Source organism: Zootoca vivipara, chromosome 3 (assembly GCF_965207765.1).
Source record: "Zootoca vivipara chromosome 3, rZooViv2.hap1.1, whole genome shotgun sequence".
NCBI lineage: Eukaryota > Metazoa > Chordata > Lepidosauria > Squamata > Lacertidae > Zootoca > Zootoca vivipara.
The window spans coordinates 107681290-107707051 of NC_142586.1; the positions used below are offsets into that span (position 1 = coordinate 107681290).

Genomic DNA, 25762 nt, shown 5'->3' on the forward strand with positions numbered 1-25762 from the left:
CCCATTTTCCTTGTCTTTCCCGTCCCTCCCAGTCCAGGGATTTCCATGTGGGGACAGAAAGGTATAAAAGGGAGATGCACCATTTCCCGGGGTTCCTTCCTACATTCTTTGAGGCAGGGACCCTACAGCTGTAGTTCTTTCTTTTCTGTAATAAAAGGATCCGTTTGTTTTTCCTGACAGCATCATGTGGTCTCTGTCATTTCCCGGCGGAGCTGAACCTAGTGCAAATTTTGGAGCTTCCGACCCGCGTCTGTCCTTCCTAAAAGGCTGCGCATTTTAGGGGCAATTTTCCATAACACTTCATATCGCATTTATCGCAAACAACCGTTTCCCATATAGAACCATTGCAGGAAACTGTGGTTTGCCCAAGCCATGCTGTAGCTAACAGATCAGAGTATCCAGCCACAGGGATTGTACTGTTTTGATAGCCTGGTTTCTTCGCCAGTTACAATTCAAATGAAACTGCAAGCCTGAGGCTCCCTGAAATGTGCTCTCATCATGACAGTGCAAACCACAGTTTGCTCCATTAATCTTCCCTGCATGTTGGTGCTGAAAATGCAAAGTTCGGTTTAGCAGCGCCAGGCAAAGACACTTGGGGGTGTTGAAGGAGGGTCACATCAATTTTGCATGTCATTTCCCTCAGCTAGTAAACACATCAGATTTTTGAAATAGTATGTTTCTTTCTTTCTTTCTTTCTTTCTTTCTTTCTTTCTTTCTTTCTTTCTTTCTTTCCCAAGACAAGCTGATTCTGCCGTTCCCACCCATCCTATCTCCCCACCCATCCGACTTTCATAGCTTAGGCCTATATGGGCTGCTTAATTTCCCTGCCCAGACTTTGATGCCATTAGTGTCTCTGCAGCATTATGTGGGTGATTTCTTATTCAATGGCTCAGGGTGACTCCAATCTCTGTGAGCAGCTACTGAAGGGTTTTCATGATGTGACAGCCGAGTCAGCTAGCCGAATAACAAAGGCAGAGCCATCAACCTTGCATGGTGTGGGATGTCGAATTAGATTCGCAGGCAACAGCATCTATATTGCCTGAGAGAGAAAGCTGCACTTCATTAAGCCGGTGGGCGATGAGGTGATATGGGCAAAAATAGGGCTGGATGAGAAATTTGCATTCCGTTCACACAGCAAGCAAATACATGAGCCAATGTTCTGATGAGAGCGCAGCAAAAAATCAGGGCTATCCAAACCAGTGACCAGAATGACCTGCCACGTATTTGAAGATGCTCAAGATACGTTTGGTATCATGATAAAGCTATTTTTAGCCCTCTCACCGCTTGCTTTTTCCTGTAAGACCAATTGCAGTCATTAACAGTCGTCAACAGGTTTACCACACCCATCAGCCAATCACCCATTCCCACCACCCTTCTGAGTAATATCTTTCCCCACCCTCTCACTATATATAAGGGTCTGGTGACTTTTGTTTCAGTGTATCTGAAGAAGAGTGCATGCACATGAAAGCTCATACCAATGACAAACTTAGTTGGTCTCTAAGGTGCTACTGGAAGGATTTTTTTTTTAATTTTCTAGAGAAAGTGGACAGAGAAAATATGTTTCCTCTCATAACACTGGAACTCATGAACATCCAAGGAAACTGAATGTTGGAAAGTTTGGGACAGACAAAAGGGGGAAAGTTTTTCACACAGCACAGAGGTGAACTGTGGGGTTTTCCCCTCGCAATAAATAGTAAGAGCTACCAAACTAGGTAGCTCTAATAGGCATTTGGGTGGCCACTGTAAGAACAGGATGCTAAACTTGAAGGGACACTGGTCTGATCCTGCAAGCTATTTGTATGTTCTGAAATCTGTCTATTTCTAATTTGTGGCACCTAAAGGTGGTTTTACTCATTATTGCATTCTGTTTCCACATCTGATAATTTTTTTAAAAAAATCCTCTCAAAATATGTCTTCCAGGGCATATTCTCAGATGTGTTTACATGTGTCACCTCTCTATAAATAAAAATAAAAATTCAATGAGTATCCCCCGCCCCAAAAAACAAACAAAGTCTTATGAGGAATGGTTGAAGGAGCTGGGTATGTTTAGCCTGGAAAAGAGGAGACTCAGAGGAGACATGATAGCCATCTTCAAATATCTCAAGGGCTGTTACATGGAAGATGAGCAAGCTTGTTTTTTTTTCTGCTCTGGGGGGCAGGACTCGAACCAATGGCTTCAAATTACAAGGAAGGAGATTCCAACTAAACATCAGGAAGAACTTTCTGGCCGTAAGAGCTGTTGAACAGTGGAACAGACTCCCTTGGCATGTTGTGGACTCTCCTTCCTTGGAGGTTTTTAAGCAGAGGTTGGATGGCTATCTGTCATGGATGCTTTAGTTGAGATTCCTGCATTGCAGAGGGGTTGGACTAGATGACCCCTGGTGTCCCTTCCAACTATAGTACTCCATCATGCTCATAAGACCTGGGTTCTCGAACCTTTCATCACAGAAGATTGATTAAGTGCCACTGGAAATTTGAAACCTGTTTTACATAAAGTGCATGGTTTGAGGACCTGGGAGAATTGGCTATGGGAGAACTAATCTTTTATATAAAAATATAAGGGAGATCTTGGCAAAGACATGGTGCCTTTGCAACAAACATTTTGGAAAATCCTTGTCCAATCTTCTTTTTACTGTGTCTTCCCATTCCCTCTCCTTGATTTTTTTTATAATTTAACAATAACCTGTACTTTATTTATTACTATTTATTATGGTCACTCCATGTTTTGGGAGTGGCCTTCCCTCTGAGATGTATATCATGCTTCAACATTACTGCCTTTCCAAAGGTAGGTGAGGACATCACTCTTTGCATACCTGCCAAGTTGCTGTCGGAGAAATAAGGGACCGGGTGGAAGTAGCAGACCAGAAGTCGCACTGCAGCCATTTTTGGAACTGGGCAGCGCAGCATCAAAAGTCGCTTCTGAGCATGCTCCGCCCAGTTCCAAAATAGCCGCCGCGCCAGAATAAACCGGGGACGACAAAAAAATCCATTTTTTCAGCTAGGAACAGCTGGAAAAACGGGGATTTCCCAGGGAATACGGGAGACTTGGCAGCTATGCCTTTGTGCAGGCTCTTCAAAAGTCCAGAGGTGCATTGTGATTCTATACCATTTCTGCTGCCTTTTGATTTGGCCATTGCCGGTGATTTATACTGAGTTTGGCTTGGTATTATATTTTGTTGCATCAGATTTTAAAATGTTTGTTGTTGTCCTCCCACCCTGTGACCCAGGCAAGGGTGGGTTATAAATATCTGAAATGAATAATTTAGTCAGGATACATATGGGGATGGGCTGCACAGATATCATATATCAGAGGTTGTTATAGTACACTGTTGCAGCATCATTTCTTAACCCATAATAAAAGGTTTTAAAAAAGAAAAGGTTGGGGAAGTCTGCTGGAAGAAAATCAAGGGGGAAAAATTGTATTTCCCCCCTTCTGGATCAGGCAAGATGTAATCCTGCCTTAGCATAAGCAAAATTTGTTCTTTTTGTGACATTTCTGTGACTTTAAGTACTAATGTAAATTAAAGAAGCCATGGCGAATGTTCCCCTATTGTGATTGAGAGAATAACCTTTTATTTGATAGTCTCAGAGCAATGCTCAGCTGTTAAAGATTCATTATGATTCTTCAGCAGAATTATTTTTCTTGCCTTTATGCGCAGCACTACTGCAAATATCAAAGTTCATGTGCAGTATTAGCAAAAGGTCCATCCATACAATGGACTGTGGGTGCCATAAAAACTCTCTCCTTGCAAGTGGCTTGTCTCATCCTCGGCTTGCCTCAGACTTACAATGGACCCTGAAGCCCCCATAGTGCCCTGGCATTGGCTGATTTGCTGTGATATCACAGCACCCTGGGGTACAGTGCCAATCTCACCTGCTGAGAGCTAAAGGGGCTGCGGAGTTACCATAATTTGAATTTAAAGGTCTGCATGCAAACAATTTGTCTTAATTTTTGCCTCTGTAATCAGAATGCCCAGGTCTCAAAGCTCTTGAGTAGCTGGAGGCTCCAAGCAGTCCTAGAAGCAGGGATAAGGGACAACTGTCCATCTAATTTGATCAGAAGCAGTTGAGCATCCCAAAACAGGCAGGGGCCAGCTGGCTGAATGCTCAGGCTAGCTTGGTACTGCAGCCTAGGAAGTGTCCTCAAAGCACAGAGCTTGGTCTTCTTGGATTACAGTAGAGGCAAAAGTGCTAATGATGCAGCCATAGCTTGGCTATTGGGAGCTTGGGCTCGATACACACAAATAAGCCATTTCACACTTACACTTTGGGAGGCAGGCAGGAAGTGCCCTTCAAGATGGTGCCTTAAACCAGAGAAATTTGAGAAAATGTGTCTAATACTGACCTGTAAGCCTGTTTGCTGCCCCATCCCCAACAACAGCACCAGCCATTGCTAACCAGCTATGCCTACCCCAGTGAACTCTGAATTTCCTGATCCATAAGAATATAAGAAGAGCTTGCTGGATCAGGCCAATGGTCATCTATTCCAGCATCCTGTTCTCGCAGTAGCCAACCAGTGGGAAGCATGCAAGCAGGATGTGCGTGCAGCAACTTTCTCCCCACCTGTGATCTCCAAACACTGGTTTTCAGAAGCATTACTGCATGCAACCCTGGAGGCAGAGCATGTAACCATTGAGAGCCTTATCTTCCGTAATGATTCCCACAAACAGATCCCAATGTGGGGTAAAGACACGTAAATGGAGCCAACTCATGTGCCTTTTGCACTAGGTTATCCTCCCCCAACCAGATCCCCTCCGGATATTGTTGGACTCCAACATACGTAAGCCCCAGCTACAGTGGCCAATGGTGAGGAGCGATCGTCCAAAAGAATTGGAGGGCACCAGGTTAGGGAAGGCCATCCTAGGCATTTCCAGGAAGACAAAAGGAACAGTTATGGGTCAGCACTAATCACATATCCCTTACAACATCATATTTGGCCCCAGGTTATGAATATGCATTGCATTGTCCTTTAATGCTTTGTAAGGTAGAATCATAGAGTTGGAAGAAACCACAAGGGCCATCCAGTCCAACAACCTGCCAAGCAGGAAACACCATCAAAGCATTCTTGACATATGCCTGTCAAGCCTCTGCTTAAAGACCTCCAAAGAAGGAGACTCCACCACATTCCTTGGTAGCAAATTCCACTGTCAAACAGCTCTTACTGTCAGGAAGTTCTTCCTAATGTTTAGGTGGAATCTTCTTTCTTGTAGTTTGAATCCATTGCTCCGTGTCCGCTTCTCTGGAGCAGCAGAAAACAATCTTTCTCCCTCCTCTATATGACATCCTTTTATATATTTGAACATGGCTATCATATCACCCCTTAACCTTCTCTTCTCCAGGCTAAACATACCCAGCTCCCTAAGCCGTTCCTCATAAGGCATCATTTCCAGGCCTTTGACCATTTCGGTTGCCCTCTTCTGGACACGTTCCAGCTTGTCAGTATCCTTCTTGAACTGTGGTGCCCAGAACTGGACACAGTACTCCAGGTGAGGTCTGACCAGAGCAGAATACAGTGGTACTATTACTTCCCTTGATCTAGATGCTATACTCCTATTGATGCAGCCCAGAATTGCATTGGCTTTTTTAGCTGCTGCATCACACTGTTGACTCATGTCAAGTTTGTGGTCTACCAAGACTTCTAGATCCTTTTCACATGTACTGCTCTCAAGCCAGGTAAAGGGACCCCTGACCGTTAAGTCATGGACGACTCTGGGGTTGCAGCGCTCATCTTGCTTTACTGGCCAAGGGAGCCGGCATTTGTCCGCAGACAGCTTCCAGGTCATGTGGCCAGCATGACTAACCCGCTTCTGGCGAACCAGAGCAGCACATGGAAACGCCGTTAACCTTCCCACCAGAGTGGTGCCTATTTATCTACTTGCACTTCGACATGCTTTCGAACTACTAGGTTGGCAGGAGCAGGGACCGAACAATGGGAGCTCACCCCGTCGTGGGGATTCGAACAGCCAAACTTCTGATTGGCAAGCCCTGGGCTCTGTGGTTTAGACCACAGCACCACCCGCATCCCTTAATGCCGTGTACATTAACTGTATTACCCAGTATGAATGGTGGAAACAAATGCATTTAAATCTGGAACAACCAATATAGTGCCCTCAAGCAGCTGTTGGGCTACAATTTCCATTCTCCCTGACTATTGGCTATGCTGCTTGGGGCTGATGGGAGTTGAAGTCCCATGGTACACTTGGAGGGTACCATGTTGGCTACTATACTGTAGTACAACTATAACTTTTGGCGGGGGCTGAAGCTCTGTGCTATTAAAGCATGTGTTTTTAGAAGATGATACTGAATTTCGACCTTTATCAACATCTGCTTGCAACTGCAATTATCACCTTTTTTTATAAAAAAAATAACATTATTTTGACCCTGGAGCCTGGAGGCCACAAGGAATTAGGAAACCCCAATTACCTGACATAATTCTGCTTTCTGGCTGTAGATCAAGGCCGAGGGAGCAAAGGTGTCAAAGGAGGATGCTATACTCCTGCATCAATAGGAGTATAGCATCTAGATCTAGGGAAGTAATAGTACCACTGTATTCTGCTCTGGTCAGACCTCACCTGAGTACTGTGTCCAGTTCTGGGCATCACAGTTCAAGAAGGATACTGACAAGCTGGAACGTGTCCAGAAGAGGGCAACCAAAATGGTCAAAGGCCTGGAAACGATGCCTTATGAGGAATGGCTTAGGGAGCTGGGTATGTTTAGCCTGGAGAAGAGAAGGTTAAGGGGTGATATGATAGCCATGTTCAAATATATGAAAGGATGTCATATGGAGGAGGGAGAAAGATTGTTTTCTGCTGCTCCAGAGAAGCGGACACGGAGCAATGGATTCAAACTACAAGAAAGAAGATTCCACCTAAACATTAGGAAGAACTTCCTGACAGTAAGAGCTGTTCGGCAGTGGAATTTGCTGCCAAGAAGTGTGTTGGAGTCTCCTTCTTTGAAGGTCTTTAAGCAGAGGCTTGACAGCCATATGTCAAGAATGCTTTGATGGTGTTTCCTGCTTGGCAGGGGGTTGGACTGGATGACCCTTGTGGTCTCTTCCAACTCTATGATTCTATGAGAGCGAATTTCATGTGGTGATTTGAAATTAGCAACCAGGCCATTGGTTTGCAGGTATCGAATGCAAAAGCAGTCGACGCTAAAATACCAAACAAAACCTAAACTATATAAAATGTTGGGGGAAAGGCAGCAACATTAAAAGCTATAAAAAAAGATTTATCAGGCGGTTGCAATTGAACTATATGGATTTATCAATAGTGCATTAAAAGCTGGGATGCTTCCCCCCCCCCACATTTGGTGCAATAGATCAAAGGGTATCTCTTTGAAATAATGGTGAAGAACCTGGGCCAGTTAACATGGAACAACTAATGCAGCAAAATCCTGTTTTGGTTTAAGTTAGTAGCAATGGCTGTATTCTTTGTAAGTTTCTTCCAGCTTTTTCTGAAATACACCCCAGGACAAACCAAGAACAGCTGGTGCCGTCTTTATTCTGGGAAAGTCAGTCCCTCATTAAAGAGTCCACAGACATTTCAAGACACAGGAACATAAAAGTTGCCTTACACTGAGTCAGACTTTTGCCCCATCAACCTCAGCAAGCTCTGCATTGACCTTGAATAAGTGCCAACTAAGAGATGGTCTCTTCTGGATTCTATCCAGCTGCAACTACTTAGAAATACCCAATTTCCCCCTTGGTATCTGATCCCAAGAACAGAGCATTTCAGAGCTAGTTATCTGACCAAACTCTTGCTGGTTTCCTGAAGAAATGCCATTATTGAGCTGTGTTTCCAAGTGATGCCCACCGCTGTCTTGGGTGGCCCCTATAGCAAATGGTGTTGTTGGTCTCTGATACCCTCTCTCTCTTACATCCTGGGGGTTGGCTTATATTATGGATGGATGTTCTACTCCAAATTTGGGGGTGAAGTTCTCCATTCAAGACAAGGGTGCAAACATGTGTATATTGCAGGGAAAGCGCATCATAAAAATGCACAAATTGGTGAAAAGAGTGTGCAAAATGAATTATATTAGGAGGGAAAGATGCTTGAAAAAATGTCTGTAAAACAGCATGCAAAAAGCATTATTATTAGGAGAAATGCATACAAAAACGCTATTGGCCTTTTTTATTAAAAAAAACTGCAAAGAGATGCAAAAATGTGGGAAACTGAACTGAATAACTTGCCTATTGAAGAACCTGCCTATTTTGAATGATGATTTTGGGGTTAGCTCTTTGGGACCTGTCATGTTCTTAGGTTGAGCTATCTATTGTCGATATATTTCTGCCATGCCCTGGCTTGGGCTCAGTAATTATCTCAGGCTTTACAAAAAACAATTCGCTGTTCTTTACTGCAATATCAATGTAGTTGCCTTTATAATAGACATTGATGCCAATGAACATTAAATGTTTTATAGCAGAACATCATCTCAGGAACATATCCCTCCCGACTGCTATTTATTATGGTGTGGGGTATTGCGGCTGTTGACCACTGTGGAACTAAAATACAGGCTCTCCTCACAGGACTAGAAATCGACTGGCAGTTCAACCCTATGTGTGCCTGCAAGGAAGTAAGGCCCACTGAATTAAATGGAGTTTACTTCCAGGTAAGTACATATAGGACTGCAGCCTATATCTAAGACAGGCATCCCAAACTCGGCCCTCCAGCTGTTTTGGGACTACAATTCCCATCATCCCTGACCACTGGTCCTGTTAGCTAGGGATGATGGGAGTTGTTGTCCCAAAAAGCTGGAGGGCTGAGTTTGGGAATGCCTGATCTAAGACATTAGTCCAGTGTTCAATTGAGAAAACAGAGTGAAGAAGAACAGTGATAACAATGTAATGCTTGAGGGGGTTTGGAGGTCAGCACGAAGTTTGGAGAGATGCAGCGGGTGGACAAGTAGAATATTTTTATTTCTGTAAAGAAAAAAATGGTAGTTGTTAATGATATGAAGGATGCATTATGACTGGAAGATTTTGTTATTATTAATTCATTGGTTTATTTGTCTATCTGTAATGGGTATGGGGGTAAAAGTGGAAACTAATAAAAATTATATTACAGAAAAAACAGAGTGTAAGAACAGCTATGGGCTATGATGCAAAGCAAGAGTTGGATTCAGTGGAATAGTCGTTGCATGAGTCTTGCATCCAGAAATGGTTTGGTGGGGTTTGGTGTGGAGCTGCTATGCTAATTTATTGGCAGGTGGATCACTGTTGCAGTGTTGCTTACTGAGAGAGGGAGCAGGGAGGTGGGTGCGGTGCAAATGCACCTGCAGGAGCACCAAGCAGTCGTTTGCACCACAATGACCTCCCTGCTGCCTCCCCAACCCCCCAGGTAAGCAACAGCAACCTACCTGCTGGGAAGCTAGCATATAGTGGCTGCACCCTGCCCACCAAGCCGTTTCTGCTTGCATCTGTGCAGGAAACCCACACCCCAAAATGTTACCTCAACTCATGCACACCTTCATTGTGCAAAGTATGTCCCTGGTAACCTGTGAGGTGCAGTGGTAGCAATGCAACCAAGTGGCAATGATAAGAGCCAGTTCACAAACATGCACACCTCCAAATTCCCTTTCTTGCTTGTGATGCGGGTGGCGCTGGGGTCTAAACCACTGAGCCTCTTGGGCTTGCTGATCAGAAGGTCAGCGGTTCAAATCCCCATGACAGGGTGAGCTCCTGTTGCTCAGTTCCAGCTCCTGCCAACCTAGCAGTTCGAAAGCACGCCAAAAAGTGCAAGTAGATAAATAGGTACTGCTGTGGCGGGAAGCTAAACGGCATTTCCGTGGGCTGCTCTGGTTTCGGTGTTCCGTTGCATCAGAAACAGCTTAGTCATGCTGGCCACATGACCCGGAAAAACTGTCTTTGGACAAACGCCGGCTCCCTCAGCCTGTAAAGCAAGATGAGCGCCGCAACCCCAGAATCACCTGCGACTTGACTTAACTGTCAGGGGTCCTTTACCTTTACTTTTTTTTGGTGTTGTTGCTTACGGAACACTTGGCTGTTAGATGCTAACTTTGCAATCTGACATCTGTTGCGTAGTATATCTGTGATCTGTGATGGCAGGGTTACACAATCACATCAGCATTGGATATTGCAGTCAATTGATCAGCATGCACAATTTGAACCAAGCTGGCACTGTGGGTTAAACCACTGAGCCTAGGGCTTGCTGATCAGAAGGTCGGCGGTTCGAATCCCTGTGACGGGGTGAGCTCCCGTTGCTCGGTCCCAGCTCCTGCCAACCTAGCAGTTCGAAAGCACGTCAAAATGCAAGTAGATAAATAGGAACCACTACAGCGGGAAGGTAAACGGTGTTTCCATGTGCTGCTCTGGTTTGCCAGAAGCGGCTTTGTCATGGTGGCCACATGACCTGGAAAGCTATACGCCGGCTCCCTTGGCCAATAATGCGAGATGAGCGCGCAACCCCAGAGTCGGTCATGACTGGACCTAATGGTCAGGGGTCCCTTTACCTTTACCTGTAATGCCACACCAGTAAAATCAAGAAATGTAGAAAGCCACCTTGTCAAATTCTTTCCCCAACTATCTCAGCATTGATAGCAGAGGGTCAAACCATCTACATGTGCACACATTGTTGCAAGGCCATTTGACCCCTGCAAAAGCACGGCGGCTTTTTTGGCAGCTATGTATAGGTCTCCCGTGGAGCTACGGTCCTCCTCCACCTTGCACTAGGCAGTCCATCAAGTGAAAAGGGGAAAGCGGCAAGCCTCTCCTTCACTCTCCACCCCCCCCCCTCATATTCAACATCCAGAATGCATCTCCTGTTGGAAGAAATTAAAACAGAGAAACAAAGTAGGGACTCGTCAGGTGTTGTTACAGCCAGAAGCAGTTTATTGGGTGGTGTGGAGCTCCTACTCCTGCTTCCTGGCAAGTGGACAGCTATTTCTTACTGGGAGAGAAAGAAGGAAGGGCAGCAAGAGGGAGGTCAGCTAGGTGCAAATGCACCATGGAGCCAATCCAGCGGTTCTTGCTGGTGAGTTTGCTCCTTACCAACCTCTCTGCCTCATCACCAGTTCCCCATCCCTCCTGGTAAGCAACAGTCACCCACCTGCCAGGAACCTAGCATAGGAGATCTGCCCCACCTGGCAAGACGTTTCTGGTTGCAGGTATCTCACAGAAGGTTCCCTGAGATCATCTGATTCTGGATCAAGCTGTAGGCTTTTTCTTGTGAGCTAGTGAATGAAGCCTCTTTGCCACCTTCTTATCTTCCTCCTTGAGTCTGTTTTCTGCACTCCCATTCTTTTATTGCATCCTCTTAACTGCTCTTTGATCCTAAATCTCCCATTTCTTCATGGTCTCCTTGGAACATAAACGTGCTTAACTTAAATTTACGGTTCTCTTTCTCAATGAATGCTGTTCCCATAATATCTATTTTGCCATAAATTTCAACAGCCTGCCATTAACCGTTCTTATAGTTTGCAAGTTCCCCACTTATTCCTCCCGTCAAGTCAGAAACCTTACAACACTATTTACTTTAATGTGTCCGTGATTGATCTTTTCCCCTTTCTGCATGTATGTATAAATGAATATATTTCACTACACTGCTAGAGCTCCCATTCTTTCTCCTTTTGATTCCCGCACAGAGTCTTGGAGGATTTCCACGGCATCGTTTTACTCCACTTACTTATTTATTTTGACTATTTTCAAAAGGCTGTTGCCACATTAGCTCCTTGGTGTTCAGACACGTGTGCCTATCTAAGCAAATTCCATTTGTAAAGAGCTTAGCTCTGCATATACTAATTCAGTCAGAAAGGTGTTTCATATTCCTTTAGCTAATAACACTAACCTTGCAACACTGAATTAATGGCTCAGTTGGCATAGTCCCAACTGTGCAGAGTGGAATCCAGCATCATAGCACATTTTTATTTCTTCCTAACTTCTCCTGTATCAAAAAGAGGTCAAGTGACAGTTCGGGAGAGATGGATTTGTCTATTTCTGGTCTATGCCACTTTTGCATCGTGTTTGTTCATAAGTCTATTCCCTCCTGTTTCTGCATCAATCTGCATTTAAACACACACACACTGCTTTACTTTTGTACATATTTCCCCCACAAACATAGAGATATAGGAAGCTGCCTTATATTATGTCAGAACATCAGTCTATCTAGCTCAAGATCAGCATTGTCTGCTTTCCCTAAAAGCATCTCTCAAGGATGTCATATTGGGGACACTCCCAGCCCTACCTGAAAATGCCAGGAATTGAACCTGGAATCTTCTGCATGCAAAGCAGTTGCTCCATGACTCACCTGTTGCCCTTGCCCTAAAATAAGCATTTGTGTACACATTTCAACCCAAACAGTGTCTTGACAGGCATATGTCAAGAATGCTTTGATGGTGTTTCCTGCTTGGCAGGGGGTTGGACTGGATGGCCCTTGTGGTCTCTTCCAACTCTATGATTCTATGATTTAATTTGCCACATTCTTTTGAGCCAATAACTGTATTGCCAAATTCCGGAGGACAACTGAGTTCCTATCTCTATATAAGTCCAAGAAGAGTGGATCCTCAGTAGCAGAGCTTGGTGAGATGAGGTCTTGTGTTGTGCCAGGTGAGTACTTTGCCTGATAACTTGTCCAGTTCACTGCTTAAAAAAATTCCTTCCAGTAGCACCTTAAAGGTAAAGGGACCCCTGACCATTAGGTCCGGTCGTGACCGATTCTGGGGTTGCGGCACTCATCTCGGGTTATTGGCTGACGGAGCCGGCATACAGCTTCCAGGTCATGTGGCCAGCACCTTGCTGTTGTTGTTTAGTCATTTAGTCGTGCCCGACTCTTCGTGACCCCATGGACCAGAGCACGCCAGGCACCCCTGTCTTCCACTGCCTCCCGCAGTTTGGTCAGACTCATGTTGGTAGTTTCATGTTCGTCCTCTGTCGTCCCCTTCTCCTAGTGCCCTCAATCTTTCCCAACATCAGGGTCTTTTCCAGGGAGTCTTCTCTTCTCATGAGGTGGCCAAAGTATTGGAGCCTCAGCTTCACGATCTGTCCTTCTAGTGAGCACTCAGGGCTGATTTCCTTAAGAATGGATAGGTTTGATCTTCTTGCAGTCCATGGGACTCGCAAGAGTCTCCTCCAGCATCATAATTCAGGTGGCCAGCACCTTAGAGACCAACTAAGTTTGTCATTGGTATGAGCTTTCATGTGCATGTACACTTCTTCAGATATCTTCTTCAGTGTATCTGAAGAAGTGTGCATGAACACGAAAGCTCATACCAATGACAAACTTAGTTGGTCTCTAAGGTGCTATGGGAAGGAATCTTTTTAATTTTGTTTCGACTACAGCAGACCAACATGGCTACCTAACTGTAAACAGTTCTCTGCTGTTTTTGTTCTTAGGGCCAAGGGGATGATGATGAACAATCCTATGACTCAGAGGGAGGCCAAGCTTTCTGTAAAACATATACACCCATGTGTCTGGGTTTAAGGGAATCAAAGGATAGGCTGGCTGCCCCTGAGTCTCCACAAGGGGAAGGCAGCATCTTGGGCTCCCAGCATGTACAAAGGTGGTGGTCATTAACCTTTGGCCCTTCAGATGTTTTTGGACTCTCATCAGTCCCAACAGAATGGCTGGTGGTCAGAGATTATGGGAGTTGGGCTCCAGTAAACATTTAGAGGGTCACAAGTCCCCCATCTCTGTACTAGGGGCTATAAGAGGCTCCCCTTCCAAGGAGATCCCACTTGACCTGGGTTTCAGAAGCTGGTCAGTCATAAGATGGATCCAAAAGCAAAGATCTGTATAACTTTGACCTTCAGGGTCTCCTCTTGAACAAAAGCATTTCTCCCTCCCCATTCACAAAATTTCTGGGCAAATTTGAAGGTTCCAGCTTGGGGTGGGGGAAATCTCAGGGTCGAGCACCACGTTGGGCAAAATATTTCTGCATTACATGGGGTTGGACTAGATGTGATTTGTGGTCCCTTCCAACTCTACAATTTTATGATTCTATGATTCTAAAAAGACCCTGAATAAGATGAGCCAAATTTCTCATGCAGCAATTCACACATCCCATTCAGTGACGTACAGTATGGTTCTTTTTGAAACCTTCCTACACTTCCTTCCTACACTGAAAGAGGCAGCCTTCAAACTCTGAACGTGCTGCCTATGTAACTTTTTAAAATGTTTTGACAGAGAAGAATGTGCGTGACTTAATCCAGGGTGGAAAAAGGAAATGGAAGTCATACTTCAGCTGAGAGCAGTTAACGATCAATAGCGACAGGTAACAATAAACACAGTAAGAGAGTCCCCCTCATTTTCCTCTCTCTCCCTGCCTGCCATACAAACCTATCATAACTATTCTTGAGGAAAATTAATTTGACTGACTCTCACTCTTAGAAAGTTACTGTAAATACAATATTCAAGGGGAAATGAGCTGGAGGAAGGGAATGAAAGATATCTGGTTGAGGACCAAACAAGATGAGCCTGTAAAGGCCATAGCTGCCAAGTTTTCCCTTTTCTCGCGAGGAAGCCTATTCAGCATAAGTGAAAATCCCTTAAAAAGGGGGATAACTTGGCAGCTATGGTAAAGGCACACAGTTTGTCTCTGGAAACTGGGTGTTGTTACTAAAAGACCTGGATAAAAATAAATCATTCTTGTTGTTGTCACCGCTGTTAAGAAAGCATCAAAATGCTTCAATAATTCCCACACACCATAACATTTAGTACCAGGTGTGGCCTTTCAGATTACCTCTGAATACTAGTTGATGGGAATCACAGTTGGGGAGAGTGTTGTCGTATTCATGTCTTAAGTGACTCAGGACCACAATACCTCAAGAACCATATGAAGTATCTCTCCATATGAACCTGAGCATGAAAATTTGAGTGCATTCTCTCAATTTGAGTGCTTATTTCTCTCAATTTTCTTAATTCTCTTTGGTTCAGTTGGCATTTGAAAGTGAACTTACCTTTTTTGTACTTTTGGAAACAGTAAGTGAAACAAAACACAGCCATCTCTTGAAATTCGCCCATCTCTAAATTTCACAAACTCTCCAACTGAGCAATGTTGCATTAAAATTCACATATTAAAGTGTGTCTAAAAATGCATATATTGCTGAAAATAACATACAAAAACACACAGCACTAGTGGGATTTTTTTTTGCAAAAATGTGTGCATTGGGGGAAATTGTATACAGTGTGCATTAGAATAAATTTGCAGTAATATTCTGATGCATTTTCAAAAATGAAAAACTGAGAAAAACTAAAATTGACAAATTTGCCCATCTGTAGCTGTCACTGTGCATTATTTTTCACTTCTTTGTTTGATATATATTGAAGTGCATATGTTTGCTCTAGTCTTTTGCTATCAAGGATGTCATAAAGTAAATATGAACAGGACAGAACTGTTGTTCCACCTTTCCCCCAGTCCATGCTTCCATGTGTTTTAAAGGAAGCAGCAAAGACCACGCACACAAATGCTTTGCAACTGACCTGATGTGCATAAGAATTTGAATATGTGGGTTTGTGCTCAGGGAGCCCTGAATGGGTGTGAATTTACTGCAAGGTAGGCCAACACCTATAAGAAAGTTACAGGTTGGTAGCCGTGTTAGTCTGACGCTGTCAAAAAAAAATATTAAAAAATCCTTCCAGTAGCACCTTAGAGACCAACTAAGTTTGTCATAGGTATGAGCTTTCATGTTCATGCATGCACACTTCTTCAGATACACTGAAGAAGATATCTGAAGAAGTGTACATGCACATGAAAGCTCATACCAATGACAAACTTAGTTGGTCTCTAAGGTGCTGGCCACCTGAATTATGATGCTGGAGGAGACTCTTGCGAGTCCCATGGACTGCAAGAAGATCAAACCTATCCATTCTTAAGGAAATCAGCCCTGAGTGCTCACTAGAAGGACAGATTGTATGAGCTTTCATGTGCATGCACACTTCTTCAGATACACTGAAACAGAAGTCACCAGGACCTTATGTATAGTCAGAGGGTGGGGAGGAGTATTACTCAGAAGGGTGGTGGGAATGGGTGATTGGCTGATAGGAGTGGTAAACCTGTTGATGTCTGTTAACAACTGTTAACGACTGCAATTGGTCTGCAGTCTATTTTGCTATACATAAGGGTCTGGTGACTTCTGTTTCAGTGTATCTGAGGAAGTGTGCATGCACACGGAAGCTCATACCTATGACAAACTTGGTTGGTCTCTAAGGTGCTACTGGAAGGATTTTTTTATTTTGTTTTGACCTATAAGAAAGAAATCTTGGTGGGTTTGTATGTTGCCAAGTCCCTCCATGCTCCAGCGAGTCTGCAGTTCCAGCAGAGCTTAAAGACGACAGTGTAGAAAATTATCCACAAGTGAGGAGAGGAATCTCGTGATTTGCCGAGATGGTTCAGAAACAGACGGAAACTGAGCGAAAAGCACATGAGCTCCTAAGGAAGTTAGGCAACGTTAGCAGAAAGAGATGCTTCATTAGCTCAGTTAATAAAACGTGTCCCTTCTCCCACTTTGATTGTCACTGTGAAGAAAGACTTTGGGAGGGGGGCAACAAAGGTTCTCTCGGTTTTTCTTCTTCTCTTATTTCAGTGAACTGAAACGTCACAGAAAAAGGAAGAAGAAATGTAGACAATGGCTGGTTTTTCACACACAACCTTTCACAACCCAGCTACACCTGGCATAAAGGTAAAGGTAAGAGACCCCTGGACAGTTAAGTCCAGTTGAATTTACTTTGGCATGCGGCGCTCACCTCTGCTTTCGGGCTGAGGGAGCCGGAGTTTGTCTGCAGGCAGATTTCTGGGTCATGTGGCCAGCATGACTGAACCACTTGCCTGGAAAAGACCCTGGTGTTGGGAAAGATGGAGGGCACAAGGAGAAGGGGATGACAGAGGACAAGATGGTTGGACAGTGTTCTCGAAGCTATCAACATGAGTTTGACCAAACTGCGGGAGGCAGTGGAAGACAGGAGGGCCTGGCGTGCTCTGGTCCATGGGGTCACGAAGAGTCGGACACGACTAAATGACTAAACAACAACAACAAAAGTTGATCAATGGCAGCCAGGCATGATGGGTATCTTCTACCTCCACTGTCAGGCCAGGGGCATCTTAGCCATAGAGGCTAGTGGCGTGGGGAACCACGGCACCAAGTTCTGGAGGGCGCTGGAGGGCGCCACGGAAGAGGTGGAAGCTGGACGCGGCGCCTCCCCGCATCAGCTCGCCGCCCTCGCCCGCCTCCACCATGCCGAGCGGCACCTGGAGCCTCCGTCCCGTCGGAGAGCTGCCCGCCCGGAGGGCTGCCTCTTGCCTTTCCCATCTCCCCCTCGGCAAAGGGGCCCTCAGGGCACGGCGGCGGGAGCTGCCGAAGTGCCAAGGCCCACCACGACGCACGTGCGCTTCGCCAAACCCTTGAAGCGCGTAAGGGCTGCCAAGAGGCGGCCGGCCGCCGAGGGCGAGTCCCGGAGCCTCAGCCTCTTCCCCGCTGTAAAAAGGTGAAATGGGGGGGGGGGCGCGCCGGAGGGATCTTTGAACGACGGCACCGGATATTCTTGAGACAGCCCTGCATCAGGCAGTATGCACCTGAATGCCAGTTGGTAGGAAGTGGGAATCAAAAGTGCAAAGAGGGTTGTTGTGCTCAGATTCTGCTTCTTGTGGGCATCTAGTTGGCCACTGAGAGAGCTGAGTCCTTGACTCAATGTGCCTTCGTTTCCCGTGTTTTTAACCAAGCATGGATGGGAGCGTGCTGCTGCTGTCACCCACCTATGGGTGCTGAAGGGCACTTGCCAGGAGGGTCTGTCAAATACAGAGACCTACATCCACAATTAAGTCCCAAGGCAGGGAGTTGCCTTACAACACAGATCTCAGCTACCTGGGGGTTCCTCGGAGAAAAGGAACAGCTTTTAAACCAATTTAAGTCCAAGATATTGCTATGCCCCAAGTCTTCTTTCTCTATTTTCCCTAAGGAAGAAGGTAATTATCAGTTTCCTGCATTTGCTCTTTGAGCTTACATTGGAATAGTTTGCGACTTTCCAAACATCCATTAAAGGGGGGGGGGGGGGAGAATGATCAATGAAACCTGCCTTGAGTTCCTAGCAAGATTGCAAATGGTTACACAACAAGAACAACCAACAGCAGCAACAACAAAGTATCATGGGGGCAGCTCTCCACGGCTTCCCCACCCCCTTTTTCATTATCAGTTTGCCCAAAGGATAATGACTCAAAAGGTCACTGCGGTGGAAGGAAATGGCTTAGGCTTTCAATTCAGATAGAACATACAGCTTTGCCATTTTAAAATAAAATAGACTAAACCAGACGGCTTAAACCAAGCACACAGACTAATCCCACAGACACTCGAACTGTTGGTTCCCCCCCCCTTAAACCCTCATTTCTGATTTAAAATGTTGGTTACATAATGAGAGCATGTGAAGTATAGGGAAGATCCACAACAAAAGCACACCCAACAGGTGGAGTTGGAAGGGGCCCGAGGGTCATCTAGCCCAACCCTCGTACAATGCAGGATTGTCAATTCATAAAGCTTGGTTTCCAGACCCTTGGTCATCTTGGCTGCCCTCCTCTGCACACATTCCAGCTTGTCAATATCCTTTTTAAATTGTGGCACCCAAAACTGGACACAGTACTCCAGGTGTGGTCTGCTAAGACACAGGTACCAATAGGTCAATTTTATTTTGGGGAGCAAAGACTGATCTGTGTGCATCAGTACTTTATTTATAGCCAGGTAATGGAGCTCCAACGAATGAAGAAAATCACATTGACCTGAGTAATGAAATTGTTTGTATCTGTGGCTAATGGTCCTCCCGACCCCACTGCGTTCCTATTTGCTTTATAGGGTTCCAAGCATCCATTACTTTACACAGTCTTCTAACTGCTGGCATTCCACTGCCTCCACATAGACACCAATATCCTTGACTGACATTGGCAGGCATAGGCAAACTCCGGCCCTCCAGATGTTTGGGACTACAATTCCCATCATTCCTAGCTAATAGGACCAGTGGCCAGGGCTGATGGGAATTGTAGTCCCAAACATCTGGAGGGCCAGAGTTTGCCTATGCCTGGACTTTGGCCACATTCAAACCATACATTTAAAGCACTATGATACCACTTTAAGCAGACATGGCTTCCCTCAAAGAATTCTGGGAGTTGTGGTCTGTTAAGGGAACTGAAAGTTGTTCAAAGGCCCCCATTTCACCTTGCAGAGCCACCATTTTCAGAGTGGTGTAATGGTCCATCCTTCTTCATAAGGCCTGGGATTGTTATTATTGTTAAGAGCGGTAGACTCGTAATCTGGGGAACCGGGTTCGCGTCTCCGCTCCTCCACATGCAGCTGCTGGGTGAGACCTTGGGCTAGTCACACTTCTCTGAAGTCTCTCAGCCCCACTCACCTCACAGAGTGTTTGTTGTGGGGGAGGAAGGGAAAGGAGAATGTTAGCCGCTTTGAGACTCCTTAGGGTAGTGATAAAGCGGGATATCAAATCCAAACTCTTCTTCTTATAGACCCTTTCTCTCTCTCCCTTTCCAATGAGCTCATGGCGATGTGATCAGTTTTCCCTCTCCTCAATTTATCCCCAGAACAAGCCCACGAGGCTGGTTAGACTGAGACGCAGTGACTGACCCAAGGTCATCCAGTGAGTTTTATGCCCGTGTGGATTTTGATGTGAGGTACGGAAGCCCCACATGAAACCCCCAGGAGTCAAGCTGTATTTTAAGTTGAGCCTTATTCCCAACTGCGGTCTTGCATCATCATAAAGCAGTCTTCCTATATCCAGGGATCAGCATACACAGGTGGGATGACATACAGAGGAGAAGCCACTCATATGGGGAAGTCAACCATGTTTCTTAATACTAGCTGGCTATAGACCAATCAGGCAATGCCCCATGTCTTGTGATGCTGACTCATTACATGATACTGAAGGTGGATCTACACACAGGGCGGGAAACACTATAAATAAGTCAGAAATTAGATTGTTATAACAAAAGGAAAAAAATCTCTATGGAAAATCGTATTTTATAATTTCCTGCTCTCTGGTGTTGCATGTTTATAACTGCATTCAAATCACCCAATACCTTTCCGAGCACAATTCAAAGTGTTGGTGCTGGCCTTTAAAGCCCTAAACGGCCTCGGCCCAGTATACCTGAAGGAGCGTCTCCACCCCCATCGTTCTGCCCAGACACAGAGGTCCAGCGCCGAGGGCCTTCTGGCAGTTCCTTCACTGCGAGAAGCCAAGTTACAGGGAACCAAGCAGAGGGCCTTCTTGGTAGTGGCACCCGCCCTGTGGAACACCCTCGCACCAGATGTCAAAGAGAAAAACAACTACCAGACTTTTAGAAGGCATCTGAAGGCAGCCCTGTTTAGGGAAGCTTTTAATGTTTAACAAACCATTGTATTTTAATATTTTGTTGGAAGCCGCCCAGAGTGGCTGCAGAAACCCAGTCAGATGGGGGGAGTATAAATAATAAATTTATTATTATTATTATTATTATTATTATTATTAGTGTTTCTTTACTAACGTAGCTGTGTCCTGAGTCATCATTTCTACTCAGCACGAAGTGTTAACTCCTTGATGCCCACAACTCCTTGATTTGAACCATGGTTTCCCAGGTTTCCCAATCCAACACTCTAAGCTCTACACCTTACTGGCTCTCTAGCATGCAAGCAGTGGGAACTCTCTTCAAAAAGCCATTCCCACAGGAGAGGGGCCTCTTTTAGCTAATGGGGCTTCTACTGAGATACAGTGGGTGTGACCATTCACTTCACACTTTTGCTTCTAAGGATTTTTCTCTGTTGCCCCTGGAGAGTAGGGCAAGATTTGATGAGCTTAAGTTGAAGAAGGGTAGATTTTGCATGCATGTTGGGTGACATTATGCCTTGGCAGTTAGAGCAGTTGGACAATGGAGCCCTTGACCTTTTCCTTGTTAGAGATCTTTGTGCAAAGGCTGGGCTGCCATTGGCTGAAGAGATCCTTGCTCTGGATTGCCTGCCTCAAGCAAGGAATTGAATGAAATGGACTCTACATCGTTCCCTCCAACACTGTGATTCTATGTTTCTATAAGCTAAAAGAAAATTCCACATTCCCATCTCCTAGGCTGGCACGCTTTCATGAAAGTCAAATACAAGATTTATTATATTTGTTTAATGCTTCTTGCCAGAAGCAGAGGGAAAAGGCTTTTAAGTATTTTAGCTTTAGTCACAGTCTATAGTACATGCTGGTTCAACCAGCATGCAAAAATAGATAAATGTTTTATACTAGTGATTTACCAGGCAGAACAACTGGCAACATGGGTTAAAGCTAGATTCTCTAGCCATCTTTAATTGCTAAAGCTTTATGGTTTATTTTTATTTGTTTATAGTTTAAGCACATCATGTCTGAGAGTTTCAGGGTACATAGAAATGCCACCACTATAGTGGTGTAGAGGTTAAAGTGCTAGACTAGGACATGGGAGACCAGGGTTCAAATCCCTACACCTGGTTAACACTGGACTGGATGAAAAAGAGAACTTCACACTGCAACATTGTGTTGCAGGTCATGTGTGTTTATATTGAGAAAGTTTATTCTGACATTTAATTGTACTATGGGTTTAAGTTCTAGAGACCTAGAGAAAAGGAATAAAATCCAATAACCAACACTGCACATCTTCACACACATTTGTATTTTAAAAAGTTTCCCCCAGGATTTTTGTAAAGGCAAAGCAGGGGCATACGGAGGACAATGATTTGCTAGGGAACAGTTCCAGAAATGAGGGGTGTCCCTAGTCAATAGGGTCAGTTGGAACATATTTGTTTGTAAATGCCAGCGTTCATTACTTACAGATCCTCCTGCGGGTGAAATCCTCTTGCCTGGTGCCAGAGTTCAAAACTTTTCTTGTCCAATTGGGGCATGGACTTTCATTGCAGAGCTCTCATTTGACATTTATTTGTTAAAGTTTTTGTAGTTGTCTGAAGGCCTCTCCTAGGGATGAGGGGCAACTCAGCCCTTTATACACATTCTTCATTATTTGAATGCTATTTAGCATTGAAGCACAAGATAATCGCTTTTTCAAGTATGAGCATAAGGATGGATGAAACTGCCGGTTTTGGTTTCTCTGCCTTTTCCAATCCAGAGCACCAAATTTCTGCATCAGTTTGCATTTAAAAAAAGAAAAAAAATGTTCTCGTGGAAATTCATCAGAATTTGAGAGCAGTTATTCCTTCCAATGTATGCATTTTGTGTCTAATTTTACCTGCTATACATATTTCTGCCAGCTATTTTCCTTAATGGAATGCATTTGTGTACATTGCTTCCACTAACCTATGCATATATATATGGAACGCCCCTGAAAAACCACAGTGTTGATGACTATGTCCAGTGGCCACAGAAAATAACCAATCTGTTGGAACTGCAATGCTCCCTTCTGGTCAGGTGTCTCACAGCTGTTAAACAGGAGGCAGACGGCTGAAGCAGTGCGGAAACGTGATGCAGTACAAATGCATGGCAGAAGCCAATCCAGCTCTCCCTCCACTGCATTGTATTGTGATTTTATGTTGCAACCGCCCTGAGGCCTGCAGGTATAGGGTGGTACACAATTTTAATAAATAATAGAAATAATTTACCCTGCCCCTGAGTCTCCACCACTTCACTCCTCTTGTCAGACACCGGAGTCAGGAGTAGATCAGCAATAAAAAATACCAGAAGAAGTGTGCATGCACACGAAAGCTCATACCTATGACAAACTTAGGTGGTCTCTAAGGTGCTACTGGAAGGAATTTTTTTTATTTTTTGTTTCGACTACGACAGACCAACACAGCTACCTACCTGTAAAAAACACTGGCATCAGTGAAGTTAACTGGGATAGCTCAGTCAGTAGAGCACGAGACTCTTAATCTCAGGGTCATGAGTTTGAGTCCCACATTGGGCAAAAGATTCCTGCCTTGCAGGGGTTGGACTAGATGACCCTTGGGGTACCTTCCAGCTCTACAATTCTATGATTCTATTCAAAGCAGGCATAGGCAAACTCAGCCCTCCAGATGTTTGCAGACTATGATTCCCATCATCCCTGACCACTGGTGCTGTTAGCCAGGGGTGGTGGGAGTTGTAGTCCCAAAACATCTGGAGGGCTGAGTTTGCCTATGTCTGATTCGAAGAAACCAAAACAGTGCAGCCACTCTTGATCACAGCCACTCTTGATCAAAGCCACTCTTCCCAGTAGGTCTTGCCCCAATGAAGCAGTTATGAAGACTGGAGGCCCCTACCTGTCAGGGACCATGCTGAGGAGGGCTGCACTGAGGAAGAATGGTGGGAGCCACCCCCTCTCCCTGATCCTGAATCTTCCCAGGAGCAGGAGAACAGTATAGATTTGGAACAGTGGTTTGCAGAGGGGCATAGTTCAGAAGGCAGAAGCTGGGAAATACTGGATGGGGAACAGCTAGGAGAAGAAACACTGGGAGAGAGTTAACAGATTCAGTCTCTGGACAGCATTCACCCCCATCTCCAAAGTCACGGAGAGCTCAGAAAATGTCAGAACGGAAAGCCCAGAGGGTACAAACTCAGATTACAAAATGTAGGGGTGATGTAGATTAATAGGGACGTAAGTGGGGGAGTGACCCTTAATTGGGAGCACCGCCATTTCTAGGAGACTTGTTCTTTGTTCTCTCACTGTGATTAGATTCTAACTGGTAAGATCTTCCTTTCATTTGATCTTCTTATTTACTGCCATGGGAGGAGGAAGCCAATTCCCCAAAGCCTGACACTGCCTTCCCACTGCTCTCTAAGGCTCCTCCCCTGATTCCTTCCCCAGCAGCCTAAGGCTGTGTCATGTTGTCTCCTGTTGCTCTGTCATCTTCATTTTTCTGCATGTTCTAGGAGACCAGGATGAGGGAGGCAGCAGGCAAAGGAGACTATTCTTACGGTGGCCAGCCAAACCCATATGGGAAGTCCAAAAGCATGCTTCCACTGACCATAAGTAGTACCCATCACGATGGGTAGCCATTTCTTAGCTTTATCCTCCATAAATTGGTCGGATCCCTTTTTAAGGCCACCTAAGGCCTTGTCCGAGCAAATTGTGGATTGCCACAAGACTCTCTCTCCATTAATATAGGATCATCCACATGACATCTTACAAGTGTCCCAGACCCTTTCCTCTTTAAATGTGTTGTTGTTGTTGTTGTTTTAATCCTCAGAAAAATCCAAAATGGCCAGGACTGGGGCAGGGAGGAGGGGAAGGGAACCACACCAAGGACCCTGAAAAATGGCGGCTCAGGAAGAAGGATAAACAGAGTTCCATGCCACCAACCTTTTATAAGTTAGCCACCACGCATGCTCTCTTACTTATGAGCAGTCAGCGGTGGCTCTTGCTTCACCTGCTGTTGGGCTCCCAGACTTTTGCCATACACGTGCCAATCATAGCTGCCAAGTTATCCCTTTTTTTAAGGGATTTTCCCTTATGCTGAATAGGCTTCCTCGCGAGAAAAGGGAAAACTTGGCAGCTATGGTGCCAATGGCTACCAACCAATATGGATTCTGTGATTCATAGTCCCAAGTCCCTAGCAGGAGTCTGGACATGCGTAGAAGCAACTTCCGGTGCCATTATGCCCGATTTCCGGTGCCCAGACATGGGCAGAGCGGCACCCGAAATTGGTTCTGTGCATGTCCAGACATGCGCAGAAGGAGCCTCCCTGGCAGGTAGGAAATCGGGGGATTTACGGGATTTTTTTTTCTATTGGGGATAACAGCAGGAAATGGATTAAAATCTGGGGGTTTCCCGCGAAAAACGGGAGACTTGGCAGCTATGCCCCTTTCATGGCTAGCAGAAAGGCCCATCTCTGAGCCACGGTAACCTGCAAAAACCCCATATCCAAAGTCCTGCAGTCTCTGCATACCAACATATGCCTTCCATTCTTCCTCATTGAAAGGTTTGTGGAAATCAATGTGATTTCTCCCAGAAATGCCACAGTCAATTGTTATGAGGCAAATGAAAAATAGCATCCAGCTGTTTATTTTCCCAGGGTGCTACTTTAGCTTGGTAAAGGAACAAAACAGGCCATATCTGTGGGGGAGACTTTAAACATCAAGCTGAGCTGTGAGGTGGCCAGGGATTATTGCTGGATATCTTCCCTTACCTGCCACAAGAATTGCTCTGTTTTATGCTGGACCCTGCCATCTAAGATGGGGAGTTATCTTTGCTATTACCTCTGCTTTTTCTTTGTAATGTTTATCCATCAGCAGAGGGCCTCCTCTAGATAACACCTAACTGAAGCTTACAAAGCAAATAAGTCTGTATGTGTGTTGTTATTTGTAGGGATGGGGGAGAAATTGGGCACAGTTTGCACTTAAATGCAAACCTACCTATTTTGCACTTTCAAAAAGAAAAGAGCACCAAAATATAACCAGCCTTCCAAATTCGCTCTTCATCAAATTTTGCAGTGCAGTTCTCAAGCCAAATAATCATAATATACAGTGGTACCTCGGTTTATGAACACAATTGGTTCCGGAAGTCTGTTCATAAACTGAAGCGTTCATAAACTGAAGCGAACTTTCCCATTGAAAGTAATGGAAAGTGGATTAATCCGTTCCAGACGGTCTGCGGAGTAACCGTTCATAAACTGAAGTGAACTTTTCCATTGAAAGTAATGGAAAGTGGATTAATCCGTTCCAGACGGGTCCGCGGAGTACTTAAACTGAAGCGTTCATAAACTGAAACATGGGTGTAATTGGTTCCGGAAGTCTGTTCATAAACTGAAGCGTTCATAAACTGAAGCGAACTTTCCCATTAAAAGTAATGGAAAGTGAATTAATCCGTTCCAGATGGGTCCGCGGTGTTCATAAAC

General features: G+C 44.9%; 1 long non-coding RNA gene across 1 annotated transcript in view; it reads left to right on the forward strand.

Annotated features, from left to right (window-relative positions):
- Positions 1–2096: 2096 nt before the first annotated feature.
- Positions 2097–25762, forward strand: part of LOC148686398 (uncharacterized) — a 50048-nt gene continuing 26382 nt past the window's right edge. The window contains exons 1-4 of the long non-coding RNA XR_015949180.1: positions 2097–2785; positions 8528–8610; positions 14139–14226; positions 16538–16639. This is a non-coding gene — a long non-coding RNA (uncharacterized LOC148686398). The remainder of the gene's footprint in view (positions 2786–8527; positions 8611–14138; positions 14227–16537; positions 16640–25762) is intronic.